Source organism: Tamandua tetradactyla, chromosome 5 (assembly GCF_023851605.1).
Source record: "Tamandua tetradactyla isolate mTamTet1 chromosome 5, mTamTet1.pri, whole genome shotgun sequence".
Taxonomy (NCBI): Eukaryota; Metazoa; Chordata; class Mammalia; order Pilosa; family Myrmecophagidae; genus Tamandua; species Tamandua tetradactyla.
The window spans coordinates 187,803,237-187,813,573 of record NC_135331.1 but is presented as its reverse complement, the minus strand read 5'-3'; positions in this window follow the sequence as shown (position 1 = coordinate 187,813,573).

Genomic DNA, 10,337 nt, shown 5'->3' with positions numbered 1-10,337 from the left:
AACATATAGTTAAATCCTACTTTCTATACAGTAAAAATCTTTCTACCTTTTGGTTAGAATTAATGCATTAATGTGTAATATAATTTTAAACATGATTGCTTTTTGCTTTTGTTTCCTATATGTCTCATGCTTTTTTTTTTTTTGTCCCCCTATAACTGGGTTTACTATATCAATGTGAAAGTATTGTTTACCATACGGGAAAGAAGTATATGATGGTTGTGTTCCCTCTGTTGCAACCTCTTATTTTCCCTGAAATGAACCACTGTTTTTCATTTACATAATTTTCTCTTATTCATAATCATTTCCATATGCTTCATCAGATCGTTTATTGCCTTATAGTACCCACTGTTGCTGGGAAAAATATTATTAAAACTGAAGACATATATAATCTTGTGATATTTGGAGGTTTCATGTAGCCCAGAATGGATCATGTTCTTTTAATCCATTCCAGTGTGTAGACTTTATCATGTAGCTGAAGTTAAGAGAAGCCCACAGAAAAGTCCCAGAGAAAATGAGAGAAAGCCACTGAAGTGATAAGCTGAAATGATGAAACCTGGGAGAGAAGCACCAGTAGACCTCTCCACATGCCTTGCTATCTGACAGAAGAACCCAAGCTCGCTGGTATTCGGTCTTCAGAAAAGGTGTCGCCACCCCCCCAAGAGAGCCTCTTTTGTTGCTCAGATGTGGCCCCTCTCTCCAGCCAACCCAATGAGCAGTCTCACCACCCTACCCCTCTCTACGTGGGACATGACTCCCAGGGGTGTGGACCTTCCTGGCAACGTGGGACAGAGATCTTGGAGTGAACAGAGACTCAGTATCAAGGGATTGAGAAAAACCCTAGAATGAGCTGAGACCTAGCATCAAGGGATTGAGAAAAACTTCTCGATCAAAAGGGGGAAGAGGGAAATGAGACAAAGTGTCAATGGCTGAGAGATTCCAAAAAGAGTTGAGAGGTTATCCTGGAGGTTATTCTTATGCATGAAGTAGATATCATCTTGTTATTCAAGATGTAATGGAGAGGCTGGAGGGAACTGCCTGAAAAGGTAGAGCTGTGTTCCAGTAGCCATGTTTCTTGAAGATGATTGAATAATGATACAGCTGTCACAATGTGACTGTGTGATTGTGAAAACCTTGTGTCTGATGCTCTTTTTATCTACCTTGTCAACAAAGGAGTAGAACATATGAAATAAAAATAAATAATAGGGGGAACAAATGCTAAAATAAATTTAGTTTGAAATGCTAGTGATTAGTGAAAGCAAGGGGTAAGGGGTATGGTAGGTATAATCTTTTTTTTTCTTTCCTGTGTTCGTTTTATTTCTTTTTTCTGAATTAATGCAAATGTTCTAAGAAATGATGATATGCAACTAAGTGATGATATTGTGAATTACTGATTATGTATGTTGTTTTATTTTATTTTTTAATTAATAAATAAATTTAAAAAAAGGTGTATCAAGAAAAAAAGAAAAGGTGTCAACCTGTTGATGTCTTAACTCAGACATTTTGGTGGCCTTAGAACTGTAAGTTTGTATTAATAAATCCCCATTGTTAAAAGCCAGTCCATTTCTGGTATATTGCATTTTGGCAGCTTTACCAAACCAAAACAAATACCAAAAAATATTTAAAATATTGACTCTGTATTGTTTCTCAGTGCTGACTTAATCTTCTTTGTGGTGAAAAGGATGAGATATTAGCCAAGCTAACTCAGGTAGGGTTCTCTGGCTGCCATATTTTAGTCCAAGGATTTTTTTAAAGCAAAGTTACTGAGTGATGAAGGAACATGGATTCCCATATGTTCTAGTTTGCTAGCTACCAGAATGCAACATGCCAGAGATGGATTGGCTTTTAATAAAAGGGGATTTATTTCATTAGTTTTTCAGAGGAAAAGCAGCTAACTTTCAACTGGGTTCTTTCTTACACGGGAAGGCACAGGGTAATCTCTGCTGGCCTTCTCTCCAGGCTTCTGGGTTCCAATAATTTTCCCCGGGGTGATTTCTTTCTGCATCTCCAAAGGCCTGGGCTGAGCTGCAAGTGCTGAGATGAGGTATGCTGAGCTGCTTGGGCTATGCTACATTGAGCTCTCTCATTTAAGCACCAGCCAATGAAGTCAAACATCATTCATCACAGCAGGCATGCCACTTAGCCCACGGCAGATGTAATAAGCAACAGATGAGGTTCACATACCATTGGCTTGTGTCCACAGCAACAAAACTAGGTACCTTCACCTGGCCAAGCTGACAACTGAATCTAACTAGCACACCATATTCATTTTATTTATGCTTATTTTAAATACACTAACGGCAGAAAGAACAGATGCATTTCACAGCCAAAATGGCCCAAGCATACATTTTATCATACATTTTTATTCACCAACCAACTCCACCACCTTTACTCAATATCCCTACCAAACTTCAATCACGTTTTAATCTTGGCATGGTATTAGCGAAGCCATAAGCTGTTCATTGACTAATTGATGTGTTCCATGGTGTGTTCAGGGAAACAGAGTTTATAGCTCAAGAACTCATTTTTCACCCTGATCCACTTGGTCCCCTTCCAACTCTGTTCTTGGCTTATATCACTCTGGTGGTTGAAAATTGCAAGGACTATACATTTATCCCTCCTTATCTTACCTGCATCTTCATATATCTTAGTGATGAAGACACATTCTTCTGATTTATTACATTTTATTGCTATTACAATAACAGAAACTCCATATGTATTAATCACATTATTATAACTTTTCTTTTAAAAGAACTCTAATGAAGTATATTTTTAATAAAATTATTGCATAACAAAATAAAATTGCCTTTGAGCCAATATTATCTGTCAGAAGTAGTATGACAGAGGAATAATAATAGTCATCACACTATCACAAATGAATGTAGACTTTGGATTAGATAATAGCCTTGCATTAATATTTAATTTTTTAACTTAAGAATTGTGCCATGTTTATGTAAGAAAATATGTCCTTGTTCTTGGAAAGAAATGTACTGTGATTGCAATTTTTCTCTGGACTTAATCATTGTTCCACTTTTTTTAACTCATATACTTTTCTTCTGCTTATAATAGACCTACAATATCACTATAATCATTATTATTTTCACTATAATCAATTATTATTTTATGGGCCAGCCTCTACGTTAAGTAATTTGCATGCATTATCTCATTTAATCATGACAACAACTTTGTAATGTAGGTATGATTATAGTATAAGTAAGAAAGCTGAGACTTTGGGATATTAAATAAATTCCAAAGTCATAAATCAAGTCATAGGTGCAGTCAAGAGGTATAAGGTACTATGGGATCATACAAACAGACAACATATCCCAAAGAAATGTTGCCTGAATTGGGTCAAGAAGAATAAATAGTAGTCAAGAAGGTTAATAGTGTGGATAGATGATGTGTTTCAGGAAGAAGGACCAGCAAGTGCAAACACCTGGAGAAATGGGCATGGCACATTAAGGAAGCCACAAAGAGATCAATCTGATCAGAGTATACACTGTGTTGATACAAGTGTGAATCTTTACTGGTACATAATCATATTTATTTATCAGGTTATATCTATGATGCTTTAGCTCTCCAATAAGTACTGGCACTATAGTCCATGTGACCCCTAGGCTGCAAGTATTTACTATCTGTTCCTTTATAGAAAAAGTTTGCTGACTCATACTTTAGAGAGTCTGTTAAATCTTACAGCAATTAAAAGTAAGAAAAAAATTTTTTTTCACTTTAATTTCTATCACTTTATTTCTTGGGGTAGATTCGTGTTTTTGTTGCGTATCACACTCCTGCTGCTTGAAGATCTTTAAGATTTCTTGTAATATAGATGTAGTGAATTCAGTGAGGACCTGGGCTACCCAAATGAGCATAGTATCACCTAGATACTATGTGGCAGGACTCAAACTCCTCTGGTTTATTTCCTGTTCCTTTCCAGAGTTTTCTGTTGCTTATTTTATTTTTAACTTTTTATTGAAAATATCTGTAAACCCACAAGAAACTTGCAAGAATAATATAATGAATTCCCATGTACACTCACCTATAGTCAGCATTGTTAATATTATCTTGATATGGTTTCTTTTTTCTCTACACACATGTCATATTATCAGTGCAAATATTTGAGAGTAATTTTCAGATATCATGACCATTCACTCCAAAATACGTCAGAGTGTATCTCCTAAGAATAAAGACATTTTCTTACATAAATATGTTGCAAATATTAAGTTCAGAAAATTAAACATTAATACAAACTACTATCTAATACAAAGTCCATATACAAAATTTCACTATTGTCTTAAGGTTATCATTTATAGCATTTTTATTTTATGATGCAATATCCAAATGGGAGTCATCCATGAATCTACTTGCCATGTGTCTTTAGTCTTTTTTAATCCACAACAATTTCTCAATCTTTCTTTGTCTTTCATGGCAATGACTGTTTTTAAGAGTATATGCCAGATATTTTGTAGAAAGTCCCCTAATTTGATTATATTCAGGCGATGCCTACGCTAGCAGGGATAGTATATAAGCATGCTGTGTCTTTTTTAGCATATCATTTTAAGAGGTACACAGTGTGCATTTCCTGCTGTTGATGAAGTTAAATTATTTTGTTAAAATGCTGTCTGTCAGATATTTTCACATACACTTTTCCCTCTGAAACTACTAAGCAATGTGGTCAGATTTTTGAGCTGTATAAATACCCTCTTCCCCAGATACATTTCTCCAGTGATTTTACCCTATGGTGGGTCACTGCCAGGCCCTGATTCCTCAACCACAGCGATCTTCAGAATTGGTCAGTGAAGGTAGAAGGGCTCAGTGTCAGGGCATGATTCCCTCTAGGGCTTCCATCGCCTGCCTGTCTTGTTCAGGTGAGTTCTCAGTACCATGAAACTGAGACGTATTTTGCTTTGGACTTCAAAGTTCTCAGTTTAGCACTCAGCCTCATGCACAAACCTAGAATATGGCAAATGTCTTTTGAGGAAAATGGTTATGCATTTATGGCCTTCACGTCTATTGTCTACAACAAGTAACTTCTAAGGGCTACATTAGTTTCTCTAAATCCTGCATAAAATCTTGGGTGATGTTTTCTTTCCTTGAATTTCTAAGATGTTGCTTAACTGAACATCACTGAACCTTGCTAGGGAGAAATCTGGAGTCAATCTGATGCTTTTCCTATTATAGGTGATTTTTATTTCTTTAAATGCTGGACAAAAGAGTTTATCTTTCAAGTTCATTAATATCTTAGTATTGACCATTCTGGGTCACTTTCTTTATATGTACTTTGCATTTTTAATATTTAAACTCAAGTATTGTTTTACTTCTGAAGAAATTTCCTTAATTATAATTGTAATCAAGGGTTTTCTCTAAGTTTTTCTTTTCTTTTTTTTTTTTTAATTTTTTTTATTAATCAAAAAAAAGAAAAGAAATTAACACAACATTTAGAAATCATTCCATTCTACACATGCACTCAGTAATTCTTAGTATCATCACATAGATGTATGATCATCATTTCTTAGTACATTTGCATCGATTTAGGAAAAGAACTAGCAAAACAGCAGAAAAAGATATAGAATGTTAATACAGAGAAGAGAATTAAAATAATAATACTAATAAAAAATATATATATAAAAAGGAAAAAGAAAAAAAATAAAAACAAAAGATACAAACACACAAACAAACAAAAAACCATATTTCAGGTGCAGCTTCATTCAGTGTTCCAACCTAGTTACATTACACTTAGGTATTATTGTGCTGTCCATTTTTGAGTTTTTGTATCTAGTCCTTTTGCACAGTCTGTATCCCTTCAGCTCCAACTACCCATTATCTTACCCTGTTTCTAACTCCTGCTGGTCTCTGTTACCAATGATATATTCCAAGCTGATTCTCGAATGTCAGTTCACATCAGTGGGACCTTACAGTATTTGTCCTTTAGTTTTGGGCTAGACTCACTCAGCATAATGTTCTCTAGGTCCATCCATGTTATTACATGCTTCATAAGTTTAGTCTGTCTTAAAGCTGCATAATATTCCATCGTAGGTATACGCCACAGTTTGTTTAGCCACTCGTCTGTTGATGGACATTTTGGCTGTTTCCATCTCTTTGCAATTGTAGATAATGCTGCTATAAACACTGGTGTGCAAATGTCCGTCTGTGTCTTTGCCCTTAAGTCCTTTGAGTAGATACCTAGCAGTGGTATTGCTAGGTCGTAATCCATTCTGCCATTCTATGTCTTTTGATTGGGAAATTCAGTCTATTAACTTTTAGTGTTATTACTGTTAGGATAATATTTTCCTCTACCATTTTGGCTTTTGTATTATATATATCATATCTGATTTTCCTTCTTTCTACACTTTACTCCATACCTCTCTCTTCTGTCTTTTCGTATCTGACTCTAGTGCTCCCTTTAGTATTTCTTGCAGAGCTGGTCTCTTGGTCACAAATTCTCTCAGTGACTTTTTGTCTATAAATGTTTTAATTTCTCCCTCATTTTTGAAGGACAATTTTGCTGGATATAGGAGTCTTGGTTGGCAGTTTTTCTCTTTTAGTAATTTAAATATATCATCCCACTGTCTTCTAGCTTCCATGGTTTCTGCTGAGAAATCTACACATAGTCTTATTGGGTTTCCCTTGTATGTGACAGATTGTTTTTCTCTTGCTGCTTTCAAGATCCTCACTTTCTCTTTGACCTCTGACATTCTAACTAGTAAATGTCTTGGAGAACGCCTATTTGGGTCTATTCTCTTTGGGGTGCGCTGCACTTCTTGGATCTGTGATTTTAGGTCTTTCATAAGAGTTGGGAAATTTTCAGTGAAAATTTCTTCCATTAGTTTTTCTCCTCCTTTTCCCTTCTCTTCTCCTTCTGGGACACCCACAACACGTATATTTGTGCGCTTTATATTGTCATTCAGTTCCCTGATTCCCTGCTCAAGTTTTTCCATTCTTTTCCCTATAGTTTCTGTTTCTTTTTGGAATTCAGATGGTCCATCCTCCAGTTCACTAATTGTAGCTTCTGTCTCTTTAGATCTACCATTGTAGGTATCCATTGTTTTTTCCTTTTTTGTCCTTCACTCCCATAAGTTCTGTGATTTGTTTTTTCAGATTTTCTATTTCTTCTTTTTGTTCAGCCCATGTCTTCTTCATGTCCTCCCTCAATTTATTGATTTGGTTTTTGAAGAGTTTTTCCATTTCTGTTCGTATATTCAGCATTAGTTGTCTCAGCTCCTGTATCTCATTTGAACTATTGGTTTGTTCCTTTGACTGGGCCATATCTTCAATTTTCCGAGCGTCATCCATTATTTTCTGCTGGTGTCTGGGCATTTGATCAGATTTCCCTGGGTGTGGGACCCAGCTGGTTGAAAGGTTTTTCTGTGGAATCTCTGGGCTCTGTTTTTCTTTTCCTGCCCAGTAGGTGGCGCTCGTGGCGGTCGTCTGTCTGCGGGGCAGTCGGCCCAGAAAACCGCGCGTGGAGGCGGGGGTCGCTGGCTGCCGCGGCTTGGGGGAGTGCCGGTCCAAATTGCCCAGCTGGCCCGAGATGCCAAGCGTGACGGGAGGGCCCTGCTATCCAACGTTCCCAGTCAGACCGGGGAACCATGTGCGTGGAGGGGACTCCAGTCGCCAGCCCCCCCGGCCAGGAAAACGTGCGCCCCTCGGGTATCTCACCGCAGTGGATTCTCCCTGCCCGTTCAGCCGTTCCAGAATGGGGTACGCTGTCTTTTTGGTCTCTGTCGTGACTCTGGGAGCTGTTTCGTATTGTTTCTCTTTCTTTAGTTGCTTTTCTGGAGGAGGAACTAAGACCCGCGCGTCTTACTAAGCCGCCATCTTCTCCGGAAGTCCCCCTCTAAGTTTTTCTTAATGGGATACTCCAATTCGGAATGGGTTGAATCTCTTTGCCTTCTACAGTTTCCAAGATTTCTTTTTTTTTTTTTTTGTCTTTCATTTACATAGCTCCACCTCTCTGCTTCTTTGTAATATATAAATAGAAATAAAATCCATCATAATATAGTGCATGTTGTGTAGTATTTTAAATTATGAACTTTATAGAAGTATTTATGACAGTTTACTGTACTTGCAGACTGGTATTTATGTTGTCCCCCACTCAGATCATAAGGGAATAAATCCTGTACCCCCTGAGGGGTGTCAGGAGAACACTACACTTGATAAACATAAGAGGTAGCATCTTGTTTCTCTTAAATCGTCATATATGAATACAAGAAGCAAAATCTAAGGAAGTCCATTAATTTTTAGCTTCCAAATTCATGTGGCAATTCTTATTCTATTTGTAGAGCTCTAAATAGGTGGAACCAGGAGGAATTATCTATCTCAATTTCCTCATTTATTAGGTAAAAGTTCTGATATTTAGAGAAACCACGTGACTTTTTCAAGATTTTACCAAAAAATTTTTTCTCATAGTTTTCTAGTATTGGTCATAAAAAGACATCTGATGTTTTCTCAACATCATCATCATTCTTCTTCTTCTTATTATTATTATTATATTTTACTTTTTATTTGATAACGTAATTTGTGAAGATAAAGAGATGAGTTCTACAAATCCTATCATCTGATTGTCTTCACGTTTCGTCCAACTGTTTTGGCAGTTGCAAGCCTAATGGGCTGGAATTCCGGCAGTCCCACTCCAGGTAGACATTTTCAATTGATACTTTGAATAGACTAAGAGCTAAATAAATGTGAGATGCAGGTTTAGTCATTTCACAGGCAGTAACTTCAGTTAGAAAAAGATGTTCTACATCAGCTTGCTTCAGGTGCTAACATAAATATTAAAGAGAAACTCCTTAGCAGAGAGTGGAAACATACTGCCACAGAACTCCTTCCTTAAGCGTAAAATGAAAATAATAACAACCAGCGTCAGGATTATTGATGGCATAAGCAAAGCCACTTCCTAAGTGTATCACACATGATAGATCCATAACATAGAATGACTACTGTAAGTTTGCAGATTCAGAGGTCAAGTCCTAGAGTCGATAACTGAATTTCTTAAGGTCATCTAGTAGGTGGCAGAACTAAGATTCCAACCCAGATTTGTCCACTCTACACTTGTCTGAAAATTTTCTTTATATCGACCTTCAATCTTCCTCAGTATTGTTCTCGGTCGTATCTTTCGAAACAGCAAAAATTAAGTATAATATTTCTTCCATGTAACAGCTTTAAAATATTTAAAGGTGGCTATCATAGGCCCCAATAGTCTTTTCTTCCTAAGCTAAACATTCCCTTTTGGTTGTTCATTTCTCACATGACAAATGGCTGCTGTCCACTCATCAATCTAATCATTCTTTCTGGACATGCTCCCATTTGTCAAAGCCCCCTCCTAATAACTAACAAGAAGAAATTATCAAAACACTTCAGCTGTGTTGCCAGTGCCAAGCACAAAGTAGACCATTTAGAGGTCTAACTATTAACTGCAAATAATGAGGAATTGCTGTATCTTGGCTGAACCCAAGTACCAGGAATGGAAAAAAAACTTAGACAAAATATCTCCTTTCGGTTGGGTCATAATATTCTGCTTCTGACAGAAGATGGTCCAAAATAACCACCACTTTTACTGAGTTCTGAACATTTAAATATATTATTTATTCTGCAAAAGGCACCAATGGTGAACCCAGGCAGTTCATGGGACAGTCAGTATGGATAGCTGTTTTTCTAGGATTGACAAACAAAATACTGTTACTTTCTCCAGGGACAGGAGAATATTTGACACGTACCACCTACATGTTTAGCACAGTTACAGTAGTTAATCCTAACCACAGCCTTAAGAGTTGCGGATTATCATGCCGCTTTACATATGCCAAATCGAGAGACAATAGAGTATTCTGGCATTCATCTATTTACCGGCACAAACAGTGGTGGAGACTTACCCAGGCTCACGCAGGCAGTAGGGTGTAGATTCCAGATCCCAACCTAGTGCATGAGACTGTCCAAGAACCCAAGTTTGTGCCGCTAGGCAAGCTTTGTTGACGTGGTGTGGTCCATGATCTCTAAGCTGGCCTTCCAGTGCATCCTCCTTCCTTGTTTTCATGCCCTAGTGTCATGCCCTCTTCCTGAGTGTGGGCTGGACTTCATGATATCCTTCTAATGAATAGAACACTGCAAAGTGATGGCTTTTCACTTCCAAAATTTGGTGATGAAGACAGTAGGACTTTCATCTGGAACACTCCCACTCGTACTCTTTCATTCACTTTGTTCTGAGGGAAGCCACTTGCCATACTGTGAGCTGCCCTCTGAAGAGGCCCATTAGACAACGAGCTGATTCAGCCAAGAGCCAGTAAGGATGTGAGGCTTCCTAGCTGCCATCTGAGTAAACCTGAAAGCAGTCTACTCAGTGGAGCCTT